Source organism: Thunnus albacares, chromosome 1, assembly GCF_914725855.1.
Source record: "Thunnus albacares chromosome 1, fThuAlb1.1, whole genome shotgun sequence".
Taxonomy (NCBI): Eukaryota; Metazoa; Chordata; class Actinopteri; order Scombriformes; family Scombridae; genus Thunnus; species Thunnus albacares.
The window spans coordinates 35,421,975-35,443,773 of record NC_058106.1 but is presented as its reverse complement, the minus strand read 5'-3'; the positions used below and the strand labels follow the sequence as shown (position 1 = coordinate 35,443,773).

At 40.4% G+C, this 21,799-nt stretch overlaps 1 protein-coding gene across 1 annotated transcript in view; it reads right to left on the bottom strand.

The window, feature by feature from the left end:
• c1qtnf4 (C1q and TNF related 4) overlaps window positions 1-14,468 on the bottom strand; it is a 37,613-nt gene extending 23,145 nt beyond the window's left edge. Inside the window, exon 1 of the mRNA XM_044356450.1 lies at window positions 14,323-14,468. The gene's annotated coding sequence lies outside the window, so the exon portion shown is untranslated. The remainder of the gene's footprint in view (window positions 1-14,322) is intronic.
• Between the last annotated feature and the right edge of the window lie 7,331 nt (window positions 14,469-21,799).

The window sequence follows — 21,799 nt, the reverse complement described above, 5'->3', positions numbered from 1 at the left end:
CTCAAACTGACTGTTGTTAACATCCATCACAGTTTGCAGACTGACTTTGACCAAACTTTGACCTTCTGTATATATTTTTTGGTTATTATTCATGATAACATCTTTAGCCACACTGGCTGTGAGGCTTCAGGGATGGAAATGTTGGTCGGTCCATCATTTAGCTACAGACTGAAATATATCTCAACAACTGATAAATGGATTGCATGATCATCCACAAACTTTTCCTCAATCGCCACCGTTAGGCTGACATTTTTACTTTTTACTGAAATGTGTCGGATGGATTGTCATGAAATTTGGTGTAATTATCCAGAGGATGAATCCAAATGACTTTTCTGATTCCCTTGTCCTGTAGCGTCACCAGTCAAAATGTTTACTTATCCAGTGAAATATGCCTACATCTACGACATGGATACTGTTCCCAAGATAAACAACAGGATCAGCTATTGTTATATGATTTACACTTTAATTTACACACACAAAAACAACTTATCTTACTGGTCCTTTATGCAGCCCCTCAGTTCAGCCTCTGTCTGAAACAGGCTGTTTTAGCTCCTGTCTCTTTAAAGCCCCGCCTCCTGATGAGCCCGCTCTGTTCTGATTGGCCAGCTTCAGCCAGCTCTGGACGCCATGTAAACAGTCTCATTCTTTATTTGAAATGTCAATACCTCAAATACGTCTGTAAATGTTTGAGCTTGATTCCAATTTGAAATATGCAAGTGGACAACTTGTGGAACAACTTTAGCAACAATGGCTGCAGAACAGAAGGCTGTTTATGGGCGTGTGGTTTTCTACTTTCCTGAAGGGCTGACGTCACCTCGTCGGCAAGGTAGAAGAAACATTGCAAACGGAGTGTTCAGAAACCTAACTGAACCTTATGGCATCGTGTTAGGAGTGATTGGGGGCGGGGTTTATAGTTCCTCTTTCTTCCTTTCCCTTTTCTAAACACTGGACTCGTTGTCATTAAGAAGATAACAAGGTGGTGTAGTTAAAATGCGTGTTGATAAAAAGGACATCACAGTGAGGTGCACGTGCAGCCACTAGAGTAACTTAATGACGTGATGAGGCTCAGCTGCAAGGTTGAATGAGTGATACGAGTTGAGTTAAAAACCAGAGACGTCCTTTTAGAAGCGTTTTTGAGACATTGCAGCTTCACACCTTTCCTGCTCCCGGACCCTTGTGTAAAACCAGCTCTGTTCTTTGGGGACCCATCCCCCAACCACCAAAAACTGAAATGAAACGCCAGATGGAGCTCGCCGCTCACAAGAGCAACGCCCAGTGCTGGCGAGGCCGAGTCGGAGGGACCTAATAACTGCTAGCCGGCCTGGGAACTCTGTAAGGTTCCACATTTTCTCCTTTTCAACACCCTCCAGGTTAGGACTAGTATCGGTTCTCAGCACTGAATCCCCCAGACTTGACTAGTCCGTAACAATCGTCACATCACAAAACTGTGATTTGTAGCAGTTTTGAAAGGCACAGAAAGATTAGGTTGTCCTGCCAATAAGGATGCATGGACCAATACATAGCTTGTCATTTAATTTGGAGGACTTTTGGTACCAAATGGTGCAAACTCTGGTACCAACTTTCATGTTTCCCTGAGAGAAATATGGTTATAAACAAGCTTTGCCAGTTGTTACGCAACTAAAGCACTTCATTTTGACATAAAACCAGAAGCGAGCACACCCAAAATGTCAATAATTATCCCTCATTTCACAAGAAAACTGTGTGTCCACAACTATAGTGATCAAAGTGAAACCAGTTCACCTTCGCTTTGTCTTCTGAATAAATTTAGCCAGACTGAAGGTTTGTTTAAAATTGTCTTTATTAAAAATGTGCTTTTTGACCCATCAGATGATTAACTTTTAGTACAATGTTATTACTGATAGGAACGATAGCCACTTTTACTTGATGAGATTTTAGAGATATTCTACCATGACAAAAGACTTCATCTAAACAGCTACCAGTTTGGCATAAAGACTGTGCTGTAGTGCACTTAAACCACTATTATTTACCACAGGTTGGATATAAAAGTTGATATAGTTCAGCAGTAAACACTCTGCAGACTTCAGTGCCCTTTCACATCTATCGAGTGTTGCCAGTTTGAAGAAAGCATAAAAATCAGTATTTTTTACCTCGTTCTTTCAAAGGGGCTCAAAATCCTCCCAGGGGTTATCAGCAAAAACACAAAATCCTGACTTCCTTCTTTCACTTCCTCCAATCAATTTGATGAAAAACAGAGAGACGTTAATATAATATCGCTCACACCCGCCTGTGGATGCAGTTTACAGAACTTGCACAGGAAAAATCTCAGCACATGAAGGTTTCCATAATGATCTATACTGTCATACTGTTTTTCCATGAAAGCTGCAGGGTGTGACTGATGTTCTGAAGCCGCCTCAGTCAGCCTCCTACCTGCTGGGAGGGCGAAATCAAAGCACAGGGCTTCTGAGAGAGGGTGGATGTAAAAGTTCACACCTCCGACTAGGAGTCAATATCAAAATAAGCACTAAGGCTGTGGATGGACATTAAAGTGCTCAGTCTAGTGTTACGGTTATGTCCATTATCAGGATGTGCAGGCTTAAGAGGGGAAATAAAAATGCGGATTCCTGACATCACAGGACATTCCTGAATGCTTATAAAGATTATACTCTTTGGTGTTGATGTGGTGAAGATATTTATTGTGGAGCAATATCTTTAGAGTACATCAACACTGACTTCTGTATCGCACAGTATATATAATCAGGCTTGTGTGCAGACAGAAGCCCAGAGGAGTCTGAGGTTTCTGGGAAGAGGAAATGACATAGAGCACCTGGTGACTGAACTAAAATACCTTTTGTGGTCCTCAAAGCTTGTATTTATGAATATTTTATGTTTTTGCTTCACTCTGTCTTGGTTTGGAAACCAGGTTTTGTGATCTACAAAAGAAAAATACAGCAGTTGTAATCTTGTTTTATCTGGGACAAGCTGCACAAGGAGGACTAAAAAAAAAAAAAAAATGTCCCTCTTTGACAGATTTTGAAGAGATGACTAGAATTTCAGTCAGGGACCTGTTTTGCATTCAATAATTTTGGTTCACAAAAACACATTTCAGTGCTCTAGACAATACAGAGACATACAGACACAACCAGTGCTGCTTCCACCATGTACTGTAAGATAATCAGGACACACTGTAGCTATTAAAAAAAAAGGTCTGTTCTTCTGCAATGTGTTAGAGGTGTGAGTTCTTGCCAGTCTTTAAAAGCAGAGTGACAGACTGCAACCTGCATCACAATCAATACACATAACACTGAATTAGTCAGTATGGCTGCTTACACACAAACCACTTAAATCATGTAGGTTTGCAGTTTAACGTACCAGGTCCTTTAGAGACCGTCCTCCCAGGAAAAACCACAGCATCAGTCGTCAGTGCAAGTCCCCCAAAACGACGTATGTTTAAAGTATGACTGTTATTATATAGCGGCAAAGTCTACAAGGGGGCGGTGGTCACGATGGATGGATGGGTCAACAGAATATCAGACTTTAACACAGGAGAACGCTTTTCATTTCCTGTGACATGTTCCTTGATCCTGGAAGAGTGTGGCTTGAAAAGAGTAAAAACAGCTTTAAGATTGTAACTCCCAGGAGAGTAGTTTCTAGTACGGCAAACACAGTTCCGTTTACAAAGCTTTGCTAGCTTGTTTTGCTACATAATACAACCTCTTGACTTTGTACTACATAATAAATTTGATAAATAAGAACTTATACATGTAGCACAACAAGCTAGTAAAGCAATTTAAACAGAACCGTGTTCCTGCACATGCTCAGTAGCATCTGCTTTACACAGAACTACTCTCCGGAGACAAAAAACATGATCGTTGTTAGTGGTCTTTGGAGCCGTTTCTAAAAAAACTAACGTAACTGTAATCTTCATGATGAAGGAAGATGTCACCCAGTGCATCGAGGAATAAGATATATCAGTCTTTGGATACACACTCAGTACTTGTTAGTAGATCAGTTCATCGTTCGAAAATATAGAGAATCAAAATCGCCAGCCTTAACCCTTTAAAACTCAGAGCTTCTCAGTAAAGCCTTTAAGATTACACTAAGCTGCATGAAAGGTGCTACACTAATAAAGGTTGTTTTCAAACATCTCACATTTAATGTAATATATTTCCCAGGTGAAAAGATACATTTCACATGCTTTTTTTTTTTTTCTTAAGTACATTGCTTTTCATGTATTATAAAAAAGGATCATGCAACATATTTTATTATGTAAATATAAGAAAAAAACAGCTAATAAATGATGTATGTTCATTATATTTCATTAAAGAAAATGATATTCTGGCATGTGTTGTAAAATATTCTGTATTTGGTCCGTCCATATATCTAAATGTATATATTGTGTTCTGTACTGAATTATTGATCTCAGTTGTAAACTGGCAGTTAAAAAATCCTTTGATGGAGCTGGTAGCTGTTTGTTTTGGTATTTTTCTACATCACATCTGCTATATTCACTCTTACAACCTCCTGCAGCTCCTCATGTACGATATCCTGCATTTTTCATGTCAACACAGTGGGGTCGAGAACGTACTGGGCGAAGAACCTGCACGTATTGTTCATCCTCACCATCCTCTCTCATTATTGGATCTTCCTGCGATTCAAGGTTTTAGTTTTTTGTGATCCAAGCGTGGTCTGACAACGCCCTCCCGCTACTTCTCCTCTTCTTCTCTTTACAAGTGCACAAAGGAAGAGAAGAGAGAGAGCAGGGACTGCTAATAAGCACCCCTACCCCCACCTCACTGGTACAAGCTGAGGAGAGAGCAACCTGGTCACTTGGGACAGATATCAAAGACAGTCGGGGGGGCTGTTATCTGGAGTTGCAGTGACAGACCCCTGCTGCTGCTGTCCCTCTCATTAGTCCCACTTCCTCCCTCCCTCCCTCCCTTCCCTGTTTCTCATCCTCCCATCCTCAACACTTGTCACCGTGCTGTCAGCTGCCTGCTCAACTGTAGACACCGGACCAGCCTGGGGACTGGATGGAAAGAAAGGAAAAACAAAAAGAAACAAAGAAAGAAAAAAAAATACGCAAAGAAGGACAGAAAAAGAAGGAGAGATTTCGAGGTGTAAGCCAGGTTTGTCAGCCGAAGCGAGACAACAGAGGAGATCAATTTTTCTAAGCTTTAATCCTTCCTGTAAACATCTCCTTTCTCCCGCCACAGTCTCGAGTACAAAGAAAACCTGCAGCAGCAAGACTGCTCTCTCAATCCTGTCAGTTCACCCGATACATGACTGCACAGAGGAACAGAGAGAGAGAGAGAGGAAGAGAGAGTAACAGCTACACCAACGACCTGGTGTCTCGCCAGGAAACACGGCAGGGTTCGATCCGCCAGTGACAGACGAGACACGAGCCAGGCAGCAGACTGGGCCGGCTTTGACTGCTGCTTCTCCTCGTTATGTGTGTGATTACGAGGACCAAAGACACAAATGTCAGTCCCATAAGGAGCTAGTTTAAGATTAAAATGACAGCGTAGAGTCACAGCAAACATCAACTGCAAGATTTAAACACCAACAAACATCTATCAGTGAATTACCTTGCATCTTTTGGCTCGTTTAGTTGTCTGATTTTGGATTTTTCTTGTTTTCTTGCTGCATTACTGACTAAATGAAAAACCAGGTGAAGTGTTAACATGTTGAGATATTTCCAGCACAGCAGAACATCTTTCAGTGATCTAATGCATCAACAGTACACATCAGGTTTTGGTGTCAGTTCCTCAGAATCAAAGAGCTTCTTTCTAGAGCCGCCATTTTATTTTTACACTGATTTTCAACAATCATACACAAAGAAATCTATCAGAGAAGAGGAACAGGAACAGATAATGTGATTTAAGGTAACCCAAAACTTCAGATGTAAATTAAATACTCATGAAAAAAGTGGTTTAATCTTTCACTCCTATGATTCTGTTCTGCACTGTTTCAGTTTCTAAACTAATTAACTGGACGTTCAGAACATTAGCAAACACATTTTCAACACCAAGTCCTCGAGCTGAACTGAGCGCACTGAATCATCAGTGTCACTGACTGAATCAGTAGCTTTTTGCGTCGGAGCACCGGGTGACTGACAGTTTACTGAAACACTGTGAAAGTCACAGAGAGAATCAAAAAGCCTGAGCTCTGTTGAAGAGAGACGATTGGTGAGCTTTTATTCTTAATAATAATAATAATCAGTTAATGATTGATGCTTTTATGCCTGGCTTCAATTCACTTCCTTCCAAAATACATCATTTGTCATTACCCGTCCAGAACGATACATACTGTAGAAGCGTTTTCCGAACTGACGCCCATATCGGTTGAACAGCATCATCAGTTTGTTCCTTTTGAAACCTACAGATCACTGTTGTAAGTCTGCAAGTTTGGTCAGGTTTTGGGAGACATGTTTTGGGTTTAAATGACTACTTCCTCAAAGCTGAGAACACTAGCTGTATTTCCATCAACATATTTTTATGTGCATTTTGAAGTATCGCATTAGAAAAGGTTGTTGGAAAATTCAAAAAAACGTCCTCAATTTTGAAAAAGTTTTTATGCTCACTTGAGGTGTTTTTTGTGGAAACACTTTGCCAGTAGATAGCGTGTGTGTTGACAATTTGAAATAAAGACTTTTAAAAAAAACTTACTTTCTTCTCCACTGAAGAAACGAAAAGTGACGGCAGATGAAAACGAACGAAAACGGCTGTGGCGGTACTGATTTCCCTTGAACACAGATGTTCTGTAACAAGTCGGAAAACCAGCTCCCAGCCACATAAAGAAATTTAAAAAAACAAATAATATTCACTTGGAGAAACCTCACAAGGTGTTGCACAATGGGAAACGTCCCCTTAATGAAATAATGCCTCTTCAATAGTCCAGTTCAGTCCCCACACTCTGTACACAGGTGATCTGCATAAACCCTCCAATCAACCCAGACATGCAACTATCCAAATTCATGACGGGGAGACAGGTGAAATGATAGCAAGTCCCACAAATGGGTGACTGCTACACGGCGACAAGACTAACACTCCTCAAATTATTACTTGAAACAAACAGAGATGTATTTCCTTCTTGTCTCCTACGTTGTTATTCACTGTTTGAGGTTTGACTGGTGCTTGTTTGTTGCAGTGGTATAATGGCACCTGACTGGAGAATTAACACCACCTGCTGCTTATCTCGATGAACCAACTCCTGATATTCGCGTAACAGTAGTGGATGAAAAAAAAATTCTTTTGCAGATTTTCTGAAAATTTGGTTAAAAGTTGTGATACATTTGGATGGAAACCCAGATACTGATATCAGCGTTTAAGATAATAATACTGAACTTGTTAGTAAACAGTTGCTTATTTCCACATCCAGCAGTTATTGAGTAACAAGATCATTCATTTGAAGTCGTGTTTCTGTCCACCTGGTGAATCTAAGTCCAATATTCACTCTCTTTTAGCTCTGTTTTTGTTCTCCACCAACTCCTGAGAAAAATATTTGTCTCTTTATGTTCACCAGCTAGTCTACAGCTAACTGTGTCTGTTTGCCATTTGGTGCTGAGCGGGTAGTGTACAGTGGCTTTTTACAGCTTTTTTCTCTGAAAACGACACTATGAGAGCGCTGAGAGTGAACCAAAACAGTAAAGTTGCAGCCAGACATCTAAACAATGAGCTGAAAGTCGCTATAAAGCTCCGTGAAGCCGAGAGGAGCTGCAGAGTCGCTGATAATTCTCTGTAGGTTCATCACTACGAGCCACGACCAACACATTACACGTAACGCAATAAATGCAAGAAATTGACACCTTTTCTCTTTCTACTGACAATAATTCTGGGAAATGTCGGAAATAGCAAAAACAGAAGTACGCCAACTCATTATCTACTGCATATCCCATGGTAATAACAGTGCAGAGTAGAAGGATCCTTTCTGTGACTGAAAAGAAGTTTAAGTTAAGGTTAAGTTTTGGTACACAGAGGACAGGGTTCAGGTTTCGGTTTAGACGAATGAACTTGTGTGTGTGATTTTCAGGCTGTTGCAGGAGACAGATTAGCGCAGCAGCAGAGGGATTAGCAGATGATGACACCCTGTATATCTCAAAGACACTCCTCTGCTGCAGCACCGTCTTGTCTCTCTGCTCGGGGCTTATTTCATGACTTGTTTATCACAGACGCTCGCAGTAATCCAAACCTCAAGGTGTGAAGTTACTGCTTTAAAATAATCTGACTGCATCTCTCTTTCTCTTTTAGTTCACTGTTCACATTCACCTGCAGTCGGTTGATGTTGATCTCATGTAACTGGTTGCATGTTGTGGTTTCAAGACCGACGTGCTCAGAGCAAACAGTGCTCCATCTGCTTCGGGTATTCTGGTTGTATCTTGCAGAGTTGTGTTCATCAGCAGCAGCCTGGTTCATTACGTTCAGTGTTCAGTGGAGTCTGGTCAACAGCTCAGGAACAGCATTATGTTGTGTGCTGCTTCCATTGCAGTGCAGATGAGATCCTACCAGTGACAGAAGCTGTTTGCAAGATGTCTAATGATAAATCTCCTCAAAAGTCTACAGACGTCGAATTGCATTCTGACATGAAGTTATAGCTGAGAAAATATTGATAAACTCAAATGTACTACCTTTATAACTGTATAAAGGTATCTGTAGGTCCTAAAAAAATCTAAAAAACATTCATTCCAGTTTCCTAAAAAAAGGCCACAGCAGGTATTAAATAGTAAATCAAAATGTAATTTTCTTATGTATGATGTAGGCGGCGGTAGTTTTGAAATGTTTATGTATGTGTTTGTCAGCTACACCTATAAACTACCAGTGAGACTGGTGCGACAGTGGATTGTGCTGCTGTTTTATTCTATTTTATGATCTTTCAGTCAACATCATCAGACCTGCAGCAAACATTGTGTCACTGCTGCAGCTACAGTAGCTCATCCAATCAGAACAGGCGAGTGACGGTTTTAGCAAAAACTTAATGAACTTGAATATTTTCTGATGGTTGTCCAGGCCGTATTAATTATATAGATTTATAGGATTCATTGTTCTATACTGCTCAGAAGTACTGAAAAAAGTGATATAATCATCATATCGTCCCTACTGGTTTACCATCATATCCCAGCGGGCCACTTCAGGCAGTGATGCAGCACTGCTGGCCTTCTTCCACCCCGGACAAAATGGATGTGAGCCTGAAATGGCCCACATATAAAATAGCAAATATGGGCCAAATATCACAAATCAAATGTGGGCCCTTTCTGGTAAAGATGCAGTGCTCTCAGGTATGTGTATTCTGGATGTGGGCCTGTTCTTCGTTGACATACTTGTGGCCCAGATCTGGGGAACAGGGGCGGACCGTCCAAGTACCGTCATTCCACATTGTATGTGGGTTGGATGAAAGTGCTGAAAGTGGTGGGTGCAGGCCGGATCTGGACCACAGCACTTTTGCTATCTGGGTTTCATACTTTGGACGGTATGATTGTGAAACGGGTATTAAATAGCATTTTATGTGGTATCAAAACAGTCTTAAATTTAAAGTTCACCTCCATTTAAAATGTGTTTTCCTTCTTGTTCCTTCAGCTGGATGTTGTTCAGAATGATGAATGTGCAGAGTTTGATTTCATATCATCTGCTGAAGGAGGAAAGTTTCTCTGTTCTCACCGAACATCTCAGTTTTAGGTGTGTACCTACAAGCATGATTTGTAACATCACAACCTGTTTGGAGCCAATCAAAAGCCAGTGAATGACTTAACACAAGTGTGATGTGGAAACTTGAAGCCTCCAGTGCACAAACACTGAGAATGGACTTTACAGTGAAGTAGGAGACATCTTGTGTCCAGCAGTTAAACTTTTGACATGAAAAACATTTGTATATTCATAGATTTCAATGGGGGAGAATGAGTAGATGTAATTTTAAGGATTTTTATCAAGGTAACTGAGCATCTTTTATGGAATAAAATATCAGTTATATTATTAATCCAAGCAGAGTATTTTTATATATCCTAAAACACATCTGGAGGGGATATTGAACTTGGCAGAAACCCTGCCTTCTACAGCTCAAAAATATTTTAAAATAAACCACCATTATCCCCAGTTGACTTACAGAAGGTCGTTCGTGTAGTTAGTTGCCTCAGTCAGGAGTCTCACTTGTTCAGGACACCAGCGAAGGCTTCTGTCTGGTGCCAAATGTGTAAATGATCAGCTACTGCGCTGGATCTCTGCCAGCTCTCTTCAACTGTTCTCATTTTCAAGGTATAGTTACCATGGAGTCAAACTGCATCGACCAAAGGAACTAAAGAGGAGATGCTATCTTGTAATTATAACTCCCGTGTCTCATAATTACAAAATACAGAAGTCATAATTATGAGATGACATCTCACATTTTGTCTTGTTGAATGCAATGACCAAACCACAAAATGGTTTAACTGCACTAGAATGATGTCAGCTGCACTGCAACCATCATGTTCAGTGCTGAGATCTCTGCAGCCTCATTGTGGATCATCGCTCGGTGACATCTGCCGTACACTTGGTGATGCAATGTTACGCATTTGTTTCAGGCGATACCAGTGTAACATTTGTCCATCAGTAATTTAAGAGTAGTGCATGAGGCAGAGCAAGGTATTGTGTGTGTGTGTGTGTGTGGTATGTAACATCATGGGAGAAGAACAGAGAATCACAGACTTGTTATTCTGCCTGTATGCTAGGTTAGGATGTCAGGAGGAAACATGAAACAGAAGAAGTCTGATGCTGGTTATTTACAAAAATGAAAAACTGTTCTAATTAAAATGAACAGTTAACATAAACTGACTCAGCCGTGGAAAATTACATCACATGAACTTCCTCTGGGAGAAGTAACATCTGTCTCAGTTGCAGCATTGAACGGCAGAGTGATCTGTTTCCAAATTAAACCTATTAACAAACTACTCAGGGAGCAGCGGGACTCAGACTGATGACTGAGAGCATCGGGGCCGCGACCAGGATCAACTGTAAAGAACACTGTCGAGGATTGCTGTTCTGAGTTTTATGTGTGAGTTTTCATTTGTGGTCTTTAATATCAGTGGTTGAATGTAACTTGTGGCCTCTTACCAAAGATCAGTCTGTAGTTATGTCTTCTAGTCAGAGTTGTTAGTTTTCCACCAAGGAGACATTTCCCCTCGCATGGCCTCAACAAAGAGAACTCTCCAATATTTCACAAAAAAGCAAAGATTAAAGAAAAGTTCTGAAAAATTCATCCAAATTGATGTAGCAGAACTATGTTTCTTCTTCTTTCCTACCAAACCTATCATCTCAACACCCCTCGTATTTATCTGGTGACCCAGTTAAAACTAGCGCCAATAAAAAGCTACTTATGAATTGACTGTTAAATTTATGGAATGTATCAGTCACGGCCTGATTTTCTGCAAAACAAATACTTTTACTTGAGTAGTTAAAGTATATTTACCTGGTAATACTTCTATATTTTTACTTAAGTAGGATTTTAAATGCAGGACTTTTGCATGTAATGAAGTATTTTTACATATTGAGAACTTCTACCACTGCTTAATATTTGAGTAGGGTGACTGCTGTGTGTTTTTTAATCAGATGTATGGAGGTGGCAGTGGCGTTAGCAAAGGAAATGCAGCTTCCTCTCTCATATTCTGTCACCTGCCTAACTTAAAGGAATACTCCAATCAAAACGTGTTTTGAGTATCAGACACTCACTCGTAGTTCGTACTGTAGCTTTTAATCTGTTTCCACTCACAATGAAGATACGTGTTGCGTATTTTTTGCCTTCTTTGTACAAATAACAGCATAGGTTAACGAGACAAACAGTTTTTCTTTATTAATGTTATAGTTACAGTACCAGTTATTCATGTTGTTGCGGAATTTCAGGGGTTGCCTTACATATCCGTTTCATATCTGGTTTCAGAACATTTTCACATCGTGGTCCCTTCTTCCATTACGCTCCTTCTCTGGAAACCTTTTTGGAAACTCATCTGTTTCTCTGTCCTACAGTGTAGAACTTATTATAACCTTCTGGTTGGTGTTTGTTTTTAACCCTCTCTTGGCAGCTTGTTGGTTTTATTGTCACTGTTCTCAATGTTTTATCTCTATTTTAATTCATCAATTGTATTGTTTGTCAGTTCTGCTGTTGTTTTCAATGTTTTGCTGAGGCACCCTTGTTTGATAATCCACTTTTAATAAATGTTGACTTGCAAGGCGACTCTAATCATCATAAGTTTCCACTCAAACGTAGCACAAATTTTAACTGAATTTCCACAAAAACAGCAGTTGCGTGTTTCCTTCCACGACTGTTATGCGAATATTGTGAGTTGGGTTGTCGAGATAAACTGCAGGTGGTGCTAATTCTCCAGTCTGATGCCTTTAAACCATTTCAGAAGAAGAAGACACAACAAGATGATGTAATTAAAAGAGTGGCGGTTAAACCTCAGATAATGGAGAACCATATGGAGGATGTAATGGAAATATGACATGTTATGACAGTGTCCTCATCGCTGCACACAGGTCTGATGTTTTCATCTTTTCAGTGGAAGCTGGAGTGACGTTTAAGTCATGTGCTTCATGTACATCTTCATTTATCCGCTAAAGTCTGGTTCCATTGCACTTTGTCGCATTTAGTTTTTATGGATACACCAATTTTCCCCAAAAAATTCTGCAACATTTCAACTGTTTTTGATGTTTTTTATGGGTTTCAACTCAGTTTTTTAACGCACAAATTGAAACCTTAAAAACAGGTGAATGGAAACACACTTATTAACTACCTGTTCAGTGTGTTGTCCTCTGTATTTACTAGTTTCAGATTGCTGCTTTCTGACTGCCAAGACTGTGTATATTGGTAGAAATGGTCATTAAGTGTGGAGTAGATGATTTCAGCTTTATGTTGGTAACAAACACAAACAGCTAACTGCACTAGCGACAAAGAAAAACTGTGTAACTGGCAAAGATGTGAATATTTGAATAATACTGAGCATAAAGATGGACAGCGAAGAAGTGGATGACACTGCAGGAGTGATGTGAGAACTTTCTCTTAACATTTTGTTACATTTTCACCAAGAAACTGGGTCACAGTTGGAATCCATTGTAAGAGCTGTGAATCCAAGCCCACTACAGCTGCTGTCCTCCACAAAGGAACAAGCTACAACTTTTCAGAGACGAACAATGGGTGAGTTTAGGTGGAACATTCCTTTACCTGTTATTAAAGCCTTAATGTGCTGTGAGAGAGATATCGGCCAATATAACTGTCTCATAACCATCAGTCTCTGTGTGTGTTAGACTCTCCAGGATTTAGAACATCAGGCGCTGCCTTCAGTCTCCAGTAAAAAAGGGCAGAAGCAGCTGTATGCAGGCAAACAATCACACACAGATGCTGTAAATAACACAAGCATATGTCCCCTTACAAATGTGAAATCTACACTGAGTCAGATGATGAATCTGTAGCCTGCAGCAGCCGTGTGTTACACTGATGTGTATTAAGATACTGGAGCTGCAGACAAAAGGAGTCAACCTCCTCAGTGTGGAAAAACCCATCTGTGATAAGAGAGATCTCATCAACTCTTTAGCTTTATTCACATCCTTCTGCTGCCCACGGAGCTCTCCAGTATCTCCACCGCAGATAATGACAGATAAATAAACCATAGGATATCCATGCATACTCTTTCTGCCAAGCTGCAACCTACTATACTGTGGCAAGATGTTACAAACAAGACAAAGCATGTGTGGAACAGCTTAAAACATAAAAAAACATGCATGGTTGTCCACCCTGCTCTTCCTCTCACGTTATATCAGTGGAGCCATCACATATGATATTAAGACTCTGTGAATGAATTATAGTACATACATTCCTCCCTCTGCCCCTGTTGAGGTATCGCTGTTTCTAGAGATCAGTGCAGATAAATAATGCATGCTACTCAGACGCGGCACGACTGCTGAACGCACACAGACACTATGGCACGTTCCAACAGCACTCGCACAGCATGCAACACTTAAGGAAAGCATCCATTAATATTACAGCAACACTTACACTCCCCCCCCACTACCCCCTCTTTTTGTGTTCATCTGGAAAATGACACTCTTGCAGCGGGATAAAAAAAATTAGACAGAAAAAGGAGCAGATTCTGGACTCTTTATGTTGACATTCATCCCTCAGGACGCAACAAACCCCCACTGATGCATCAGTGTTTACGCTGCATTCCTGCACACTCCCAACTTAGGCTGCGGCTGAGCACCAAGTTCATCGCTTTCACGCGGCATTCACCTTCACACCTGAATGTCAGCATCATATTACAGCTAAAAAAAATAAATAAATAAAACACCTTATAGAGGTGAAGAAGAAGAGATAGAGTTGTCTCACCTGCACGTTTGCGTGTGGTATCTTCTGTCCTGGCTGTGTGTGAAGCGTAGAGCTGAAACTTCTGTCTCACCAGTGTTTGGATAAACCTCCCCTCCCTCTTTCTCTCTCTCTCTCTCTCTCTCTCTCACTCACTCTGTCTCTCTCTCTCTCTCTCTTTACTCCCCCCTCCTCCTCTTTCTCTCTCTCTCTCTCAATCTGCTCTCTCCCACCCTCCTCTGTCGCCCTCCTTGCTCTTTTTTCCCGTCCCTTGTTGTTTTTTCTCCATCTGCCTCTTTCTCTCTCCTTCACTGTCTCTTCCTTCAACCTGCTGCTGCTGCTGCTGCTGCATTAGGCACTCCACCTCCCTCCATCACCACCCCCTTCCACACACACACACACACACACACACACAATATATGCTAAGGTGCTAAGGGGGGGTTGTGATCTGATAAGGAGGTTTTGGAGGTGCAATGCGTACAACTGCAGTGAAGCTGCTAGTAAGATCCACTCAGATATGATGCTCTGTTAACCTAGATCCCAGTGTGTGTGCATGTGTGTGTGTGTGCATGTGTACAAATGTGTTTCCTTTTGTGTGTGTGCATGTGTGTGTGTGTTCACAGATAAATAGAAGGGGAGGAGCAGCCATGCCATAATAACCATTGGGCTTTGCTATGTGGCAATAGCGCTGCCAACTTCCTCCCTCCTGCTCATTGTTGGGAGTCATTATCTCACCTCTGGGAGGCGGGTGAGGCGAGAGGGGAAGAGATGGTGAGAGAATACATGTAATGCTCTCAAATTGAAATTCATCCTACCCCTTCTCCCTTTATAATCTCATTCAAATTCCACAGTCTGTTGCTCACTCATATTTAAATGAGCACTTGACTAAATCCCTCCTGTGCTTTTGCTTTTCTTGGCCAGCGTTTGGCAGGCTGCCGCGCTCTGTTGCATCTGAGCATCCTGGACGCTTCTCGGCAAACTGGCGCACTCTTTGTGCTTTGGCCAACGCACAGAAATAGAATTAAAAGAGTGGGCAGCGCGGCCACGCAATGAGGCTAAACAAGTCTAATGGCATGTTGGCAACGTGCGTCTGCTCCGACTAGGGACGGTAATGGAGTGTGAAGCCACCGAAGCTCGGGACACGTCGACACTGATGTAGAGTTCTGCTCGTGTTTTTTAGATTTTTAAAAGTTTGTTATTTACACTGGACCATAAAAACACCGTCTTCCTCCTCCTTTAAGCAACTGCAAACAACCAAATGAGAAATTAGCAATGTAGAAACATTTGTGCTCTTAAAAAACTTTACAATCAACTTGTGTCAGCTGACTTAAACAGTCAGAAGAATGTAGAACAATTGTGTTGATGATGGTCGAATAACATTAATGCTGGTTTTTATTCACTTATCTTATTTTTGTGTAGTTTTAGAGCTGTCTTACATGAAACCTCAGTGTTTTGCAACTTCTCTGTATTTGAGTTGTTTTGGTTTTCTTGTGTGAATGCAAGAAACAGTTTTCCCAGTTTCGTTTCACCAAATTTGCAAGCTACAACATGAGATAATTTCCTCTCGCGTTAATTTTGACACGTTTAACTAATCAGGAGAAACACCATACTTATGACACATGTAAGAGGATGTGAGAGGAATGTAGGATACACAAATTTATCAGCAATTTGCGAGTGAAGCGGGAACCTGGCGCTATTTGTGATCTGTGTGTAGGCAGCGCTCACAAATCACTTCTCTGAAACGGGCCCCAGGCTTTATTCCTGCAGCCAGGTTCCAAAATCTTGTTAAAAGCCTGAAACCAGAAGAGTGGAGGCAGCAGGTTAATACCCGTGTTTTTTGACCATGACCGACCTCAGTTAGCCTAAAAAAACAAGATATGTGGATGTTGGGTGGCCCAGAAAACTGGTTTGGTGATGCGAGATGTCTTGTTTTTTTGGTTTTGGTTGGTGGACATGGTACCAAAACAAAACTGAAAAAAGAAAACGAAAAAACAACAAAATTCTCAAAAGAAAACAACAACAAAACCACATAAATTACAAAAACTTTCTCCTTTGCAACCAATCACCTACTGACATTTTCAACACACTTATCTGGGTGTAATGTTTGGCTGTCCACATACTTTTGGCCACGTAGTGTATTTTGATACCAACCTCTCTCATTTCTCATTTCATTTAGGAACTGAATCAGCCTTGCATCATTGAGCGTGACCACCATGTGTTTGACTTTATCTATGCAAACAGTTCCTAAGCAGAAACGTTATATAACTTCCTCAACACATCGTCCCCCCTGCTGCTGCTGCTGCTGCTGCTGATGCTGCTGACATCTCTTTTTCTCAGCTTTGACAAAATTTCCCCATTTCTTAAATGAATAATCAGAAAAAAACTGGTGCTGGAGCTGAATCATCTACTATTCCCCCCTCATGGACATCTATTTCTGGGCTCTTTATTCAGCCATCTGCTACCTTCAGCAGGTGTCCCTCTTCCTGCACCACGAGACCAGCGTTCAGGACACGCTCAGCTAATGACCCGCCCCAGCTATCAGTTAATGACGGGAGAAGATGGCAAATTGGTCCCAACGTCCCCCTTATCTTCCCTTTTCCCCCCTTGCCATTTTCATTCCATCTCCACCTTGCTGTCAGTCTTCTACACCCTCTCTCTCTGCCTGTTCATGGTCATCAATCCCTTTATCCTCTTGGGATTAGCCAATTAACCTATAGCCGGTGTAAATGTGCCAAGCGAGCAAGAGATGAACAGCACCGATGCCTTGCTCTTTCTAACTGTGAGTGTGGGAAAGAGCGAGTTTGTGTTTCTGTTGCTCTTGGTGAGCGAATGTCAGAGTTGTCTTTTCTGGCATTAATTAGCGAGAAAAGCATCTGCTGCAAATGCAACTGCTAGTCCACGAGCCTTTGAAATGTCATCTCTTAAAATACCAGTTTTAAGGGTAGAGGATGTGGAGAAAAAAAACAACAAGAGGGAGAGACGGGGATATTTCATCATCAACACAAACAGCAGTCTTATTTTTTATTTTCCCCAGTGTTAAAATTAAGACTTCTCCTCAGATAGAAGGTGACGCGGTGCGTAGGCAGCTCCAGGCAACCTTGTTAATAACAAAGCACCATCTCATCTGTGGAAATGGAAATACAGTGATAAGCTTGCAACATGACATCTTCATCCTCCCTGACATTATGTTTTATTACTGCTCCATGCCACCCGGAGAGACAGATGGATGGAGGGAGAGATGGATGGATGCATGGATGAGAAGACAAGATGGGTAGACTTGGGGGGGGAGGTGTATTGAAAAATGATGCCAGAGGCAGATAAGGAGGGCGATGGATGAAAGAGGGCATCCTAGTAGAGGTTGTCATTTTTATCCATTTTAGTCGCATTTTTAAAAATCTAGTACGAATGTTTGATCAAACTGTGTCTGTGGATTATGGATCTTTGCCTCCCTGGACTTTTCTTTTTTAATTAACTGCAACATTTTTTGTTTTTCAGCTTGAAAAAAGTGCAGTAAATTAAAGTCGAGCTGAAATTTGAATTCTTCTCTCTTTTTATGTTGAGAAATATTAACTATGATGATAAAGCAACTACAGAGCGCTGAAGTCCTGACGACTAGTGAACCAGACTACCTTCTGGTTCACTAGCTTCTGTAACTCAATGCAATCTCTCATTCAGCATTTCTTTCATCTGTCTTTCTGAGAAAAATGAGGCATGCTCGCTGTTTACTTTCCATATTCTAAAGCAAATTGGCATCACGCCACTTGCCCTTACAAACTGAAACCTTCATGATTTTAAAGTTAAGCAACGATTACTTAGCAAGCACACAAAAAAACTACAGCTCCTGTGAAAATCATTGTAACTTGGTTTTGTTTGTTATTTGTGTTATTCTGAATGTCAACGCCTCCCCCATTAACCCTTTCATGCATGAATTATAATAACCTCAGTCAGGATTTTTTTTCCTAAGTGTTTTTATTCCTCTTTAGGCATGAAAAAAAATATTTGAACTTCATTTTTTTAAACACACATTTTTCAAGGAGTTTGTCCAACTTAGTGGACAGATGATTAATTGTCATTTTCTCCCAACATAAAATCAATACTTGCGAAATTTTTAGCAATTGTATTACTCCTTAGTTTTTACTTGATGTTACAAAATTTTATTTACCTGCAAAGGTCTATTACTATAGAAGGATTGGCAAGATATTCCTGAGCTGATGAGCATTTCTGGCCAGCAGGCAGCCATCTTGGTTTTCAGAAATTTGTGTTGCACTTACAAAGGCTGGCCAATGGATGGCAGTGTATGGGATGACACACTAGAGTCCACTGTGTTGGCTGATGATGCAACTATACCATTAAAACCCATGCATATATAAGAAAACGGCTTTTGAATAGCTGTCCACTGTAGTGACCACAATGCATGAAAAGGGTTAATCATCTCACGACCCACCAGATTTATCTGCTGACCCTTTGGAGGGGCCCGACTCCCAGGTTGGGAACCACTGGACTAAACTAGCTAACTGTATATAAAGTAGTTGAAATGTACTGATGCTTCAGTATTAATAATCTAATGATGTCATATATAATAATATATCAGTCAGAGGGATGAAATGAGTATTTCTACTTTAATACTTTAAAGTGGCAATTTCAAAGATCTCCGTTTTGTTCTCTTTGACGGCACCATATGGCATCAAAGAGAACAAAGCGGTAATTGCAGGTGGTTTTTTTGGACCTCACTTGACCTCACCCCCAGAGATCCAAACTGTGTCATTATGTGACATCACACTAGCACAAGCAAATTGAAGAGTGAGTCTGCTGCTTTAGGTCCACTTGCCCTCTCTGGAGGATCAACCGCTGGGTGATGGAAAACAAGTACTCTCAGATGTACGGTTTCATGCAGAACTTTTACTTTCATATTGTTGTATCGGTACTTTTACTTAAGTAAAGGATCTGAATACTTCCTCCACCACTGCTAAACAACAGCTATCAACATTGGCCCCAGCTAGTTAACTGTCTGAGTGGCTGTTGGTGTGATGTTATTAACTATTTTTAGCGTCTGCCCACACAGATATCACACTCACACCACCAGTAGTGTCGTTGTCAGTCAGAACGAGAACACAAGTCAAAACAAATGATGTATTGTTTTCAAATGATATATTTACTGATTTCATAGCAAAAATTATTTTTAATTTCCGTTAGACTTTCACATCCATCATAAACAGCCTCCCACTATGCTGCTGGGTTGCTGTGGTGCTGGTTGATTAAGTGGTAAACTGGTACTCTCAGACCTTCTTTTGTCTCAGCCTGGACTTCCCTCTGTGGAAACATGCAAATGTGAATATGAGTAAGTTGATCAGTAAATGATGGAGTATTCCTCCACGGCAGTGATGTAACTGGCTGGTTTGATTAAAGGGATCCCGATTTCCCTCCAGTTAATTATTCATCACAGCGATCCACGAGCGCACACTCGTCTTCAGACTGCAACTCAACCTCCGTGGAGGGAAGTCGTGCCTTCCACTTTCCTGAATATTTCAAATATTTGAATATATTAAAGTTAGATTGAGTTGCTTTTGATTTTCTGTGGTGATTTGTTGTATTTAATCTTTAATGAAGATCTATCTATCTATACCTATCTATCTATATATCTATATATCTATCTATATAATTTTCTTTTTCTTATCTTGGATTCATATCTTTCTTTTTAATCCTTAATTTTCAAAACACAGATGGCAGCCAGGCGTGCTTCATACCTCATACGAATCAGACTCCTTGGGGCTGTGTTTGCATACTAACCAGTTGCCATGCAGCCATAAATCATCAATCTGTCTCATCTATCTTGAAAAACTCAATTAAGAAAAGATCGAGTCTTTAGATTAACCTGCTACTTACAAACAGAAAAAATGATTAAGGTGTTTAGTTTACCCTCCAAAGCAGAATATGTTGATGGAAAATGAATTTTACAGGTTTTGGGGTTATTATTAACATCAAGGCTTTGGAGAGCGCTGCTTCAGGTTGCAAGGGGCTCTGTCACTGTGGGCTGCCCTAGTTTCATCATTAGGTCTGTTTTTATGGAGCAGGCTGGCAAACTAAATATAGCAGCACAGTGGGTTCAGTCACACAGCAGAGAACAAAACCATCGCTTGTTGTTGATGTTGATGACGCTGTGATGTGGATGAGTCAGGATCAGGAACAATGTTTTCCTCAACTACAAGCTACTTAGAAAGAATTTCTCTCAGATGTATTGTTGGAATCAGTCTGCGGACCACAAATCAACTAAATTCACCTTCACTAAGGGCTTTTTCAAACTTGCAATTTGTTCGCTCCAGTCTTCTCCCGACATTGATTTTGCAGCACACACACGTGTATATATATACAGTATATATATATATATATATATATATCTTCCTTTTTTATTTATTCTGTTAGTGCTATTTTTACATACTTTGACCAATTTCCTTGTCTTATTCAATTCTAATTTAAAATGCTTTAATATTTGTATTTGTATAACAACTATACAGCTGAACCTTGAGCTTGCAATAAACTTTAGCTTTAGTTTTTGGGTTTCATTGGTTTTTATTTCATTTTATCCTTGGTGTTTATTTATTAATTCATTTATTTTTTGATATTTATTCTATTTTATTCTATTTTCAAAGCTTCAATGTTTTATTATTGTAATTTTAAATCTTGCGAAATTTTATTTATTCTTGTCTATTTGGCTTTTATTTATTTTTGTTTGTCAGTGTTGTCTGTGTTGTTTTAATCCTGCTATGTGGCGCAGTTAAGGCTGCATGTTTGTATGAAATGTGCTGTATAAATAAAGTTGAGTTGAGTTGCAATACATCAGTTTTAGGTTGGATCACATTCCCAAAACAAACGAACCAAGACCACGTCCTCTGTTTTGGTCTTCCCCCAAGTACGACTGCTGTGTCCAGATCTGCCTCAATAAAATGTACCGAGGGAGAAAACACACAAGAGTCTGATTAAACCAGAACTAAGTGTGTATTAAAACTGAGAAACTTAAAGGTGGAAACAATAACCAGACCCCTGCTGTGACAGTTAAAGTTGATATGATGTTTGATTTGATGCAGGCAGGGATGTGCACACATATATACATATGGCCCATTTACACCACCGGTACTTTTCCAGCAACCTTGGAACCATTTCAGGAACTCAAAGTCTTTATCAATGACCTGTATGCATTTGCAGAATCAGACACTGTAGCCAGTAGCTCCAGATTATAAAAACAGTATCCGTCCAATAATATTTCTGGTTATTTTAGTGAACAGGTGAGTGATTCCAGCTTCTCTGCAGTGGAGAGCAAGGTTGCTCTCTCACTGAAAAGCTCTGTGTTGCTCTTTAACAGAGGCAGGGTGGTTAACCAGATGTACACTTTGTCAAAGCAACCAGTTAGTCCTCATTCTTGACATCTTTTCTTTTGTAAAACATGAAAAATACAGTTTGAAAACACCAATACCAATACAGTATAATCCAAAAATATGTACAAGTG